This window comes from Tympanuchus pallidicinctus, unplaced genomic scaffold (genome assembly GCF_026119805.1).
Source record: "Tympanuchus pallidicinctus isolate F22 unplaced genomic scaffold, pur_lepc_1.0 scaffold5, whole genome shotgun sequence".
NCBI classification, from domain to species: Eukaryota; Metazoa; Chordata; class Aves; order Galliformes; family Phasianidae; genus Tympanuchus; species Tympanuchus pallidicinctus.
In genome coordinates this window covers 12,702,864-12,715,251 of record NW_026294769.1, presented here as the reverse complement: position 1 = coordinate 12,715,251, position 12,388 = coordinate 12,702,864, and the positions used below count along the sequence as shown (strand labels likewise).

Here is a 12,388-nt window from a genome sequence, read left to right as displayed (position 1 = left end):
ATTTTTTCTTTCAGTGGTGCTAAAATTCTAACGCTTGGAAAGCCTCAGACATCATTTTTCAGGTGTCGCGTTCTAAGAGATATTTGAAAATACATTAGTTTGTAAGGATCAGGGCTGTGTAGATTAATAATGTTCCCTCTCTCTTCCCAAGTTGTCATTATGAATGCTAATGTTTTAATTGTGGGCGAGAGATGAAAGAGTGTAAGAAAAACGACATCTCTGAGTTACAGTATAGCTGGAAAAATGTAGCCCAAACAAGCGATCTGCTAGGGAGCTGCTCGTGTAAATGTGTGCCATGAAGAGGCTGTGTTCTAGCCTTTTTGAGAACAAATCCCAGTTTGCTGTGCTAAGTGTTCATGATTGGATAGAGGGCGACATGTATAGAACTCAAAAATAGATAACTGCTTATTTAGGAGGACAGGCAGTCCTCCTACTCAAATCATATCATCTGAAAGGCTACAAAATGTTGATGACTTGTTCCACCTCTCCACTCTACCCTGCATATGTTGTTTTCCTCGCAGGCTCTTTTTAGCAGCAGTCTTTTGGCTCTTCCTTCCTTGTACAAAAATTTAGATTTTGAAGTCTTAAATAGTTGGAAAGCTTCTGTGACCTTCCCCTTTTAGCTCATGCTCTGCCAGAATTGAATTTGGAACTTACCTGAATTTCTGTTCTTCTCTAGGACAGCCTTAGGACCTTTTGGATGGAAGACCTGTGGTTCTGTGTTCATGTCAGAATGACCTAGATCACTTTGCCACTCTATGGTTCCTACCGCAAGCGCTTGACTGCAGTGCAGTGGGATTTCACCACCAGTGCTTGTGGACCATCCAGATGGCTGTAAACCTGCAGAGGAGGTTAGTATGAATTGGGATCCAGGAATTTTTGACACTTTGGTGACGTTTGTCCGTTTTGGATGCATCATAGAGTGAAGAGATTGCATGTGTACTGCTAAGTTGCTATTAGTATTTCTTATTGTTCCACTCGCTTAGGTCCCTTGGGGACCAGTTCAGTTGTCTGAAACCAATTAATTTCTTTAACTATTTACACAAGACTAGTTTATCAGTTACTATTGTTCTCCTCTAGTAGAGAAAAATTCTACATGTGAATAGAGCACTGCATCTTCAGTTCTCCTAAATTCTACTTCATCCATGTGAAATCTTGACAAGAGATCTAGGTCAGTGAGTAAGAATTCAGATCGGTCTTCAAACACAGGACTTCTGGGCCATAGCTTCTAACAGAAGCATACCTATATGTGAACAGCAACTAAGGCTGTTTGGCTTTTTTATTTATTTATTTTTTCCTACATTCAGTTTCTCCTTAAACCATCTTTTTTTTTTTTTTTTTTTCTTTCTACAAGCCATTTGGCAACTTTCATAGGGTTGATTTTCACAGACGTAGTCCAGAGAACTCATTTGGGACAACTTTGCAGTTCAGGTCTTTTGGACAAAGAGGGAAGGGGCTTGTTTCAGGATTAAGGGAATCTCCAGACAACTTCATAACGTTTTAATTTGGTGTGGGTCAAAAAAAATCTTAAATTCTTAAATATCTTAAATTCATTTCTTCAAAAGAAAGTCTTAAACAGTTTAGGAGAGGGAGTGAGATCTGTTCAAAATTTATACCTACCACTGCTAAGCAGTGTTAGCTACTCAAAATAGGAAATCAGCATCAAGAACAACAAAAAGGTGGATTACAGCTGTATTTCTGGATTTTATTATGGTGTTTTTAGCAGAAGCTTCCCTGCTGTTACTTTCCCTGTAGCCTAGTCAGCTGCTCTGTGGCTGTTGTCTCTGGTGGTGACTTTAGTCAGGTAACACATTTGTGTGGAAATAGATGCTGTTGGACAATACTTGATTGTTCTGCATACTTTAGTCTGGCTAAGTATTGGTGAACTGATTTGTTTGACAATCCAGAAGTGTTCGTGATTGTTGTTCTGGTGTATCAGTTCCTTGGTTGATGTTGTTGCATTGTTGCATAACTTTTTCTCAAAGCAGGAGGCTGGCTTGTTGGTGAATCTTTAAAAACAATAAGCACTTGATACAGCCTTCTCAAGCACCCCTAGTCTTTCTTGTTTGAAGATATTCTGGTTTATTTAGGGAAGAAGAAATTTCTAAGAAAAGTTACTGTAAAGTAATTTCAAAAAAAATTGGAACATAGAGTTTTGAAGGAGACTATACAATTAGGATTTAAGTTACAAATTAAAGTACGAAATAATTGCATTACTCAAATACTGTAGTCCCCAATTAAGTTATAGCTGAATTTGCAAAATGGTTCCACTGTATTCCTCAGATTCCTCATTGTATTGTGCTGCATTCCTCAGTGGACCTATTTAACCCTTGGACTACTAAACTGGAATTTCCTCTACGAATGTTGTGGTTGCGGTGTCTTAGTAGTGCTACCCAAGAGCTGCTTTAAATATAATATCCATGTTTGATGTAGGCCTCTTGCTTGTTATGCTTTCCTTCATTGATAATGTTATCTTTTTATAAAGAAGTGCTCAAAGTGTTGGATGTTCTTTCTGAAAACAACCCACGTTTTGTCACGCTTGACTGGATTTAAATGCAACATGCTCTTGGTCTAAATGTTAATATTTTGTCGTTTTAAGTTTCAGCAAATTGATTTTAACTAGTGGATATTTTACTTGTTTTGCTTATTTGCTTGGAAATACTACTCTAATGAATGTAAAGAGGTTCAAAATAGTGATATGGGAGATGTCATTGTGGCCAGCATTTAGTTTGTCTCAAAATTTGGCAATTGAAGTTTTGATGTCTGAACATTTTCTTGTTTTTTCACTGAGGTTATGTACTGTATCTGGAGAGGAGGGATAAGACAAAGCTGTTCACAGTGAGATTACTAGACTGAATTTCTTGTCCTTTCTGGTTCCATTTTTTTTTTTTCCTCTGTAGTCTCTATATTCTGCAATTAAAAGTGATTTGACTCTGCTGTCTAGCTCTGTACTGTATTTGCCATCAAGCTTCTTTCAGTCTTTCATGGCTGCTCTGTTGGGCTTTTTTTGTCTGTGCATTGAGCTTTTCACATATTCATGTTTGTAGGGACTACTAATGCAAAATTTGGTTGATTTATTAGCATTAGGACTAGCATATGATGTGGCCCAATCAGGATTCTCTCCTTTGCACTTAATGAGACCACAAAAGTTATGCCTGCTGGTAACTTACAGTGAGCTAGGCACATGCCAATGATGAGTTGCAGTATTGTTAGCTAGAGTCATCATTTAGGCTCCCCAGGGAGGTGGTTGAGTCACCATCCCTGGATGTGTTTAAAAACCATCTGGATGTGGTGCTCAGGGACATGATTTAGCGGAGGGTTGTTAGGGTTAGGGTAGTATGGTTAGGTTGTGGTTGGACTTGACGATCTTTAAGGTCTTTTCCAACCTGAGCAATTCTATGATTGTATGACTTATAATTGCTTACATAAACCCGTAAGAAAAGCCATGTTCATTTGATAGGTGAATACTGTATGGCTAGGGTGTTTTTAATCATATGGGCAGCTGTATATTTCTTAGAGGAGTAGAGTCTTAATTCCATTCCTTCTCTTCTTTCTGCCTCTTTCTCATGTTAAACAATCTGAATTGTGGCAGCAACAGAAGACTGCTTTTTTGTCCTAACTCTACTTCATCCTTTTTTGTATGGTAGCAGCCTAGGAGATGTAGCTGAAAGAGCAGTGAGGGAAAGAGAGTGTCTGCTTGCAGGAAGCAGAATCGGTCAGAGCTGCTGCCTGCTGGAGGGATAAAGACAGTTTGCTTGCTTGAATGTCATATGGGAAGATGCAGCGGAGAGAGAGTAGAATTCTGTTGTGTAAACATCCCCTAACTTCAAACTAGCCTTTACAACAGTTGAAAATGGACAGTACTGATACTTCTATAAATTCCTTTGTACTGTTAGGGTTCACAAGTTCTTCAGCGAATAAAGGTCTCTGGCTTACCTGAAGTCTGAGTTATGGAGGTTATGTTCTGATCCTCTAGAAATATCAGTCTGTGCAGTAGACCAAGATACTGTGGGGATGAAGAAAGTATCCAGAACTCTAGTCGTGGTCAGGGTCCATTGGCTGTATCAGGGTATATTGCAAAATGCGTGGGCCACTTCTTTTCAGTTTCTTCTTTCCCTCTCCAAGGTAAAAATAACTCTGAATTTTAAAGTTTTCCAGAACTCTGCCTTGTCAGTCTGCCTGTTTTGCTTTTTATCTGACAGTTCTTTTCTTCTTGTTGAACTGTACAAAGTAGGACCCCAAAATAAAAAGATTGTCTACTTCAGAAACACTTAACTTGGACAATTTCATGAGTTCTTGAAGAAAATGTCACTGTTAGCCTTTCTATGCCATGTGTGCCTCTGCTTGGCTTGACAGGGGAAAAGAAGAAGTGAATCCTCAGGAATAACATGCTGTGTGTTGCTAGAAATCTCTGGGAAGACAGAGTTATTAAAAAAAAAAAAAAAAAAAAAAAAAAAAGGAAGAGCAAATGAGTAGCATCTTAACTTCAATGCAATACTGTGCCTGTTATTTAAGTACAAAGCAGTTACTGTCAGCAGAAGTTACCTGCTGAGGGAACAGCTGTATGGTGTGGAAATGACTTTGTGTGTGCTAATATATGCTTGGCAGCTGTGTGGACCTGTCTGCAAAAATATAGCCATTTGGTTTCTATGTAGAATCTGTATTCACAATGTGTCTGTATCAGTGGGATGGCAGGCTTCTTGAGAAGCACTGCAATGATTTCATGAATGTATCATAAAATTGGACAATTCTAGCTTTTCTTTTTGCCACGTCTGGTCAGATTTCTTGTCTAGAGAAAGAGAAACACTTTTTTTTTTTTAATCTTTAAAACATTTTCTTCAGAGGATTTGTGTTGCTTTTGCTTTGTTGGTTTTTTGTTTTGTTTTGGTGGAGAACTGTTCTAATTCTGCAGCACTTCTTAACTTTATATCTGCAAGCACTTGATTTGTCAGCAAGTTCTACAGTTATTCTAGGCAGAACTCAGATGGTTTCTCTAGAATGTTACCCCAGCATTTTTCCTTATATAGCTTTCAAATCTTCTTTTATTTTAGAAGACTTAAAAGTTTTTGAGTATTTTCCACAAATAATGCATGTAGAGGAAAAATGTTCTTCAATTATATTTTATATTTATTCTGATTCTCCTTATGAATTATTAATCTAGAACAGGAAGCTTTGGAGGTTAAAGGTTGCTGGAGTTATGCTATAAAGACAGTTAATTCTGTTCTTTGCATTTCATCCTATCTTTCTAGAAATATATAATCTTTTGTTCTTATCAGTTGACTGCTTATCTTTTATCCAAGTTCTTGGCTGTTAGTGATCCGTCATTAGTGATGGCTATTTGCTTATGTGATTTTATGCAATCTTCACAAGCTTTTGGAGAATTAATGAACGATTTTATTCCACTCTAGCTTTGTTTTTGATACATAACTAAACAATCAGAAGCCATATGGGGGCTGGATATTTTAGAACGTTTGAGACTTGGCTTACAAGATTTAACTTCTCCTCACATACAAGGATAACTTCAAGAACGTCGTATGAAACATTTGTTCACTTGATTGTTCATAGGCTGCTTAGGTCTTTGACCATCTTTTAAAAATGTGTAACAGAGAATTATGACTTCTGATTAGTCAAAGATTTCCCCTTGGAATTTGTGATTCTTCTTCACTGACACCTGAGTTGGTCCTCTATTTTACTTCCTTTGTAACTTCTATATTAGTAGCAGAATGTAATGTAAATTCCACTCTGCGTTGTTCGTTGGTGTCAAGAAGAATCTCTGCACGTTTCCACGGAATACTTCAGAAGCAAACATTACCTGGTATTTTTAACTCACGTGTGCAGACTGAAGAAAATCACTTGCAGGAAATTCTATTGAGAACTTGACACATCTGTATAAAGAGTGATCTGATGGGGATAGTATTCAGTTTAGCTCAGTCTCAGCTGGTAAAAAGTGAATTTAACTTGACACTTTCATGTAGAACTCTAAACAAATCTTGGTATGAAGTTTGGTTTTTCCAGACTGCAGAAACACTGTAAAGGAAAATGGAATATATGAATATTGAGAACATGGAACAACTTCCAGGTGTTTTTGCTGCCATATAATCTAATCTTTTGCATGTGATTTCTTTAAGAAGATTGTTCTCAATAGTGATTTTATATTGTTGTTGTTGTTTTTTAGGCAGGAGTTTTAACTTTAAACAGTGTCCTGTCAACTTGCTTGTTCTGCTTATAGCTCATCTCGCACTTGCAGATGATTTAAAAAGTTGCTTTGGAGTGTGTGTCTTCTTGATTATTAGAAATTCTTCAGTGCTCGTGTGCATTTGGTGTTAGTGAAAGCCAAATGACGCTACTTGTGGCTTGAAGACTTCATGCTGTCTTACATCATGTCACAAGCCTGAGGATCTAGAATGTATGGAGGTGTTTACATGTCTTTGTAACAAATTGCAAGTGATAAGTATACTAACACCCTTGTCTGCCATTGTGAAATCACAGCTGTGTAATATAAATGTTGAATACTTAAGCTTTTCATTTCTGACAGTAACCTTGGAGACTGCATGTGGCTCTAAAAGTCAAGGTAAAATCAGTTTTTAATAATTCTGAGTAATGGTGAACTTACAGGGTATATAGCCTGCATGACAGAGTTGTTTTTCTGGAGAAAATAGAAGTGGTCACCTAGAGCACCTGTGCTGATGTGAACTCTGTTTTCCTCTACCAGTCCTATAGTTTCAGGGTTGGAAGACCAGCCACTGTGGCTTTTGGAGACTTAGCAATAACTGGGGTCAGTTTATAGCTCAGTTTATAGTTTATATCTAGGTCACCAACTGTGAATTTTCCAAAAACAAAGAAAAAAGTCCTATTTCAGCCTTCTAGGCCTCTGTATGGGGAGTGGAAAGCTTACTGATGGTCTTACTGATGCATCTCAGACATTAATTGTTGTCTGTCGGGGATTTATGAGCTTTGTGCATTGCTAGTGCTGGCATGAAAGTCCTCACTTGCTGCTGTTGATAACAGAAGCTTTTCACTTGTGAATGAATTACTGTCTTCATGCTGCCCGCAGTACTCACTGATGAAAATACTGCCTGTATCCTCTGGCTGTTATTCTTAAGTCAAGCACACTCTGTAGCCCTCCCAGAGAGTGCATGTGAAGAAGCTATGGCTCTGAAGAGGGATGTTTTCCCTTTGTCAGCATCTAAGCTGTCGGAAGCCCAATTTAAGACTACAATTGGTTCAGGAAAAGAAACAATTGCGTTGGCTTATAAGTCTGCCTTTCTAAAAGGGCTGCCTCTGCTGAGGCTGTCAGGACAGGCTGTATCTGCTGCTTAATGTAAGAAAGAAAAAGTTTGAATGACTGTGCTTTGAACTTAACTTGCCAGTGCTGTCATACCTAATGGCTAAATTCCTGTGCAAAAAGTTTCTGTTATGACCTTCCAGGTACAGTAAGTCTGTGTATTCATGCTGTTATGTGTTGTAATTAATTTGAATTAATTATGTACTCCTAATGTTTGAAGCCCTAGTGTAAAAAAGATATATGTATATTTGTATAGTATTGGCATATTAAGAAACACATGCTGGCTGTTCACTGGGTATAATAGAAATACATTTTAAATTGCAAAGCAGTTGAAGAGAGAATGGAAATATGTGAAGGGTTTCTGAATACATCTGTCTATTTTTAGTTAATTTTCCTTTAAGGTGGAGAGCAGACAGAAGAATTGCAGTTGTTGCCTCAGTCATTTGAAAGCTACATTAAAACCATGGAAGTAGGAGTTGAGTGTCTGCTGTTCATAAGACAATAGTAGTCTCAGTACTTATGTTGCATTACTGATTTCCAAATTGTAGCAATCCTCTTGAGCTCTAGTGGTATTTACAGTGATGTTCTGAGAGGGGACTATTTTTGTCTCTGAACTGGATGTATTCTCCTTTTTCTTGTGCACCAAAGCTTGTAGAAAAGAATTCAACTCTAGAAGTTGATTAAACTGGCATTGAACTTTGTTCTAATTGAAATACTGTTCATCTGGTCCTTTGAAACCTTGTCTTTTGCAATTTCTTTCAGCAAGTAAGATGAGGCTTAAAGACAGTATAACAAATACCTGTTGGCAGGGAGAAAAGAAGTTAAGAAAGCCTTTCAGAGACTTTAGTTTGAGGACTTCCATGAATAATCTATTATTTTATCCTCAACCCATCTGTAGAGAGAATATAAATCTGGACAATTTCCTGTCCTTCTGAATATTCTTGCATTTCTGCCTGTTCCAGAATATTGGTTATTCCATGTGATACTCACATACTACCCGATTTCTGCTATCATACTTCAAAATTTGACAGTGATTTCACGATCCTACTGAAGGGATTACAGATGCCATCCAAGTTGTATTAGATTAGGTAATCTCAATTGTTAATAGTCCATCTTAGGTATGATCTGTTCCTTTTTCCTGCTCTTGTTGTGAAATGTTTCTGTGCAGAGCAAGAATAAGAGTTCATTCTATGCTGAGCTACACTTCTCAGATTTTTGAGCAGTGGATGTATTTTATTTTTTTTTTTTTAAAGGAACTTTCTCTTACTGCTCAGATAAGATCTGTTTCCTCTCATCTCTTGTTTTAAAACTTGCTGCTGTTGAATTGTACTGAAGAATTGACTCTTAAATGCTCAAACTTTGCAAAATCCATCAAACAAACAAGTGTAGCCTGCTGACGAGTAGATCTTTGTTTGAATTGTAAGGAGATCATAGAATCATAGAATGGCCTGGGTTGAAAAGGACTGCAGTGCTGATCTAGTTTCAACCTCCCTGCTACGTGCAGGGTCGCCAGCCAGCAGACCAGGCTGCCCAGAGCCACATCCAGCCTGACCATGAATGCCTCCAGGAATGGGGCATCCACAACCTCCTTGGGCAACCTGTTCCAGTGCGTCACCACCCTTTGTGTGAAAAACTTCCTCCTAAACCTCCCCTGTCTCAGTTTAAAACCATTCCCCCTTGTCCTATGACTATCCACCCTCATGAACAGCTGTACCCCCTCCTGTTTGTATGCTCTCTTCAAAGGCTGGGATACCACAATGGGTCTCCCCAGAGCCTTCTCTTCTCCAAGCTAAACAAGCCCAGTTCACTCAACCTTTCTTCATAGGAGAGATGCTTCAACCCTCTGATAGTCTTAATGTCCCTCATCCAGCACTGTCAATCTCACCTTTTTTTTTTTTTCTCCTTTTGTGAAGATGACTTTTTCTCAGAACAGACCTGTTTTCCACGGGTGATGGGCTGACCCTTTGATCTGAATGTTTTTACATTTTGTTTCTTGTAGTATTGAACTAAGTAACACTTTGTCCTCAGACTGGCCTGTTTGTAGACCATGAACCAGTAACAAAATAGAAACTGTATCAGCACAGCAAGAGTAATCCAGAAATGGTAGTTGGTACAGCTTTTGTTAGCATTGCTTTTGTTTTTAAACACAGAAGCACTCAACTGCATAGATCTCATTAGTAGTTTGCATACATGGAGTTTTAAAGAGTGGTTGTGCTGGCAATTTGCATTTGGTTCTTTTTTATTATTATTATTTTTCCTCAAAAACTCATACATAGGCCTAATGCCTTATGTTGCCTGGGGTGTACCAGACTTTTCTCCTCCATAATTAAATAGACTGAGAAGCCAAAAATTAAATTCAGTGTAGCTTTCAGTCTTTCCTCATAGGCTGTTCAGTTGATCACTTTCCATATGGTTTAAATTGATAATAACACCTTTAGAAATATGTTATATTGTTGTAATTTTGATGAGCCCTTAGTGCCAGGTAGTGTTTATTCCTATCTGAAAGTTTGTAAGTCCAACTTTAGATCAGCTTTTTATTGGCGTAGATGCTGCACCTAGTCCAGAATCCTGTTTTAGTTCAATAAAGGCAGTGAGGTCCTCTGCTGAGTCTGTGTTACGAACAGTTCTGTTGGAAACTGTTTGCTAGTATAAACAATTAAGTTGGTTCAAAGCTAAAAATGGCTGAATAGTCATGCATCATACTGAAGAGACTAAGCATTTTTTCTCAGGCCAACCGTGTTGGGGAAAACAGGTGGTAAAGTGAAACAATGCACTACATGAGCAGTAGTTTTAAAGTTGACCTTTTCCCATGCTGTCAAATGTATTGTGGATTTTGTGGGATGGAAACACGATTGACCTTCAGAAGTAACAAGACTTGTATGTACCTAGTTTTCCTACTTTCACGTATAAGTTGTAGCTCATCGAGAATTTTCTATTCTTTCTAAGGTGTTTTTAACATTCCTGTTAGTTTACTTCTGTGGCATAGAAATTGCTATCTATTACACAGTGTTTTGAATGGAGGAATAATGCTTGCTTTTTCAAAATTCTCCAGTTTATTGGATTACTCAGTAGCAAATGCAATTATTAAACCTATGCGTTTTGGTACTATTTCTGTGATTACTTGTTTAAATTGTACAAGTCGCTGTGGGGCTTTTGAACCCGGTGAGGTTCAACAAAGCAAAGTGCAAGATTTTGCACGTGGGTCGAGGTAATCCCAGGTATGTACACAAACTGGGAGACTAACTCCTTGGGAGTAGCCCTGCAAAGAAGGACCTGAGTGTCCTGGTCGATGGAAAACTGAACATGAGCCAACAGTTTGTGCTTGCAGCCAGGAAGACCAATGGTATCATGGCTTCCATCAGAAGAGGGGAGAGCCAGCAGGGACAGGGAGGTCTGGGGCCCCCAGTGTTGAGCTTTTGGAGAGGGTCCAGGGGACTGCCACAGAGATCATCAGAGGTCTGGAGAATCTCTCCTCGGAAGATAGGCTGAGGGAAAGGGCTTATTCAGCCTGGAGAAATCTGTGTGGAGACAGGCTTGTTAGAATCATAGAATAATTGAGTTTAGAGGGGATGGCTGGAAGTTATCTTGTCCAACTCTCTGCTCAAAGCAGGTCCAAAGGGATCGGGTGTCTTCTCTCTCTCTCGAAGAAGAAGATTTTAATCTATATTTTCTGTGTTCCAATTTCTGACAAAGTTTCCGAAAGGCTGTCATGGCTCTTGTTTAAATTGAGATAAAAAAATGTTCACAGCTCTTCCCTTGCCTCTGAAGTCAGTCATCTCCTTAAAGCAAGCTGCCAAGCCGGTCAAATACAACGTACAACGTGCTGCTGGTGAATGGCTCTTTTGTTCTTTGTGTGGATGTAGGTTCCAAGAGTATTTGTCTAGATCCTCCTTGTTCTTCTTGACAGTAGCTTTCTTCCTGATCTTGATGTAATTCTTTGCATCACCAGGACCTTTGTTTGAAATGGCAGTGTGGCTCTCCTGTGAGATCAGTCCGCTCCTTCATTTGGTGCCACTGGAGCTGCACGTGTCTTAAGTGGCTTAAGGGATCCCTGACTCAATGTCTGTACTGTATATGAAGTTTAACTCCCATAGGCTGCTACTGGACTGAGATCTGAGGCACCCAATAACAAAGGAGACCAGGCTGAAACATTACTGAATATTTCAACCTTTTCGTTTTCATTAGGGCTGCCTTCCCACTGAATAAAGTATCTGTTGTTTTCAGGCTTTCTTTTGCTGATGTTCTTAAAAACGTTCTGTCAGATTCATAGCTCAGGTCTGATGAGGGCAGCTGCTTCAGCAGGACTCCTGGGCTGCTCTGTTTGACTGTGGTTCTGCCTAAATTCATCGTTTACCATCCTCTGAGTCGGAAACTGGAATAGATGACACTCCTTGGTTCTTTCTGACTTGAATTATTTTGTTCAATAGAACAGAAATGCTTTCAAACATTGCAGTTTGACTGCATGCTTATCTCATGAACTGGTAAACTGCACAAAGTGATGAGGCACAGAGCTACGCTACCCAATGCGTGTTGAACTTCGCACTGATGTCTCTTCTAATAACTTCCTTGAAGGATTCAGAGAACTCAGAGTGCCTTTTTGACATTTCATTGAACTCAGGATTTTTTTTTTTCTTGCAGTAAAGGCAGATATAATGCCATTTTAAGCTTTGTAAAATACCTTATCTGATTGGACAGAATGGACAGAATGTCTAGATAGAGTCCTATTCCTGATGTCTTGCTAATTTGAGAACGCACAAACCCCGGGCTCCTGTGTGTTTTATGCTTTATTTCGTAGCTGAATATCTTTTCATAGTCTGAGACTGATAATTTATTTTCTTTTCTTTAAAGCATTTTTGTTTCAACTAGCATTTGTTTTCTTAATTTAGGGTAGCGGTGAAACTTTATTTTCCTTCCAGACCATTTCTGTGGTGTCCCAGACCAGAGCAAAAGACGACGACTATTCTATAGACTGTTTAAGTAGTCATAATATGTCTGACAGATTTGTTTGTACAATATTTTGTTTCTGAAAGCGTTGATAGTGTTTGTGTAGGGAGGAGAATAGGGGAACTTGTAATGATATTTCCTCACTTCTCTCCTAACACA

The 12,388-nt window shown here is 38.7% G+C and overlaps 1 protein-coding gene across 3 annotated transcripts in view; it reads left to right on the top strand.

Annotated features, from left to right (window-relative positions):
* GALNT1 (polypeptide N-acetylgalactosaminyltransferase 1) overlaps positions 1–12,388 on the top strand; it is a 74,931-nt gene that overhangs the window by 19,326 nt on the left and 43,217 nt on the right. The window contains exon 2 of one of the 3 annotated variants that reach the window (XM_052704374.1): positions 680–851. The exons of 1 other annotated variant lie outside the window; for it this stretch is intronic. The gene's annotated coding sequence lies outside the window, so the exon portion shown is untranslated. The remainder of the gene's footprint in view (positions 1–679; positions 852–12,388) is intronic. One more of the 3 variants, XM_052704375.1, reaches the window with a different exon arrangement.